Raw genomic sequence first — 1,332 nt, forward strand, 5'->3', positions numbered from 1 at the left:
TACTATTTTGCTTTTAGTGTCTCTGCATACCGCAGCACGCGAAATAGCTTTGCAGACGATAAATGTAACCGTTTCAGAGAGAAGAGCGGCCAATGTAACGATATGGCTTTAAGTCGATTCGATAATAAATGAAGAAAACGGACGGATTTCTCAGGTTTTTACTACATATGAACACTTTTCACATACTCCCGTTCAACGCAGCTGCTAGTCCTCCTCTCATGCAAAATCTTAGGGTCCTAGCTCATGCCCAGGGCACCAAAGAAGGGAAAAAAGTGAATAATCGAGAACTAAAAGTTGAATTGTACTGCTTCTTACTGGCTATAACATCAACCTAGAAGCATCTTCTGTGTTCTGCTATTTTGCTTTTAGTGTCTCTGCATACCGCAGCACGCGACATAGCTTTGCAGACGATAAATGTAACCGTTTCAGAGAGAAGAGCGGCCAATGTAACGATATGGCTATAAGTCGATTCGATAATAAATGAAGAAAACGGACGGATTTCTCAGGTTTTTACTACATATGAACACTTTTCACATACTCCCGTTCAACGCAGCTGCTAGTCCTCCTCTCATGCAAAATCTTTGGGTCCTAGCTCATGCCCAAGGCACCAAAGAAGGGTAAAAAGTGAATAATCGAGAACTAAAAGTTGAATTGTACTGCTTCTTACTGGCTATAACATCAACTTAGAAGCATCTTCTGTGTTCTACTATTTTGCCTTTAGTGTCTCTGCATACCGCAGCACGCGACATAGCTTTGCAGATGATAAATGTAACCGTTTCAGAGAGAAAAGCGGCCAATGTGTCGATCTGGCTTTAATTTTATTCGATAACAAATGACGACAACGGACGGATTTCTCAGGTTTTTACTACATATGAACACTTTTCAGATTCTCCCGTTCAACGCAGCTGCTAGTCCTCCTCTCATGCAAAATCTTAGGGTCCTAGCTCATGCCCAAGGCACAAAGAAGGGTAAAAAGTGAATAATCGAGAACTAAAAGTTGAATTGTACTGCTTCTTACTGGCTATAACATCAACTTAGAAGCATCTTCTGTGTTCTACTATTTTGCTTTTAGTGTCTCTGCATACCGCAGCACGCAACATAGCTTTGCAGACGATAAATGTAACCGTTTCAGAGAGAAGAGCGGCCAATGTAACGATATGGCTTTAAGTCGATTCGATAATAAATGAAAAAAACGGACGGATTTCTCAGGTTTTTACTACATATGAACACTTTTCACATACTCCCGTCCAACGCAGCTGCTAGTCCTCCTCTCATGCAAAATCTTTGGGTCCTAGCTCATGCCCAAGGCACCAAAGAAGGGTAAAAAGTGAA

Source organism: Schistocerca gregaria, unplaced genomic scaffold, assembly GCF_023897955.1.
Source record: "Schistocerca gregaria isolate iqSchGreg1 unplaced genomic scaffold, iqSchGreg1.2 ptg000577l, whole genome shotgun sequence".
Lineage (NCBI taxonomy): Eukaryota > Metazoa > Arthropoda > Insecta > Orthoptera > Acrididae > Schistocerca > Schistocerca gregaria.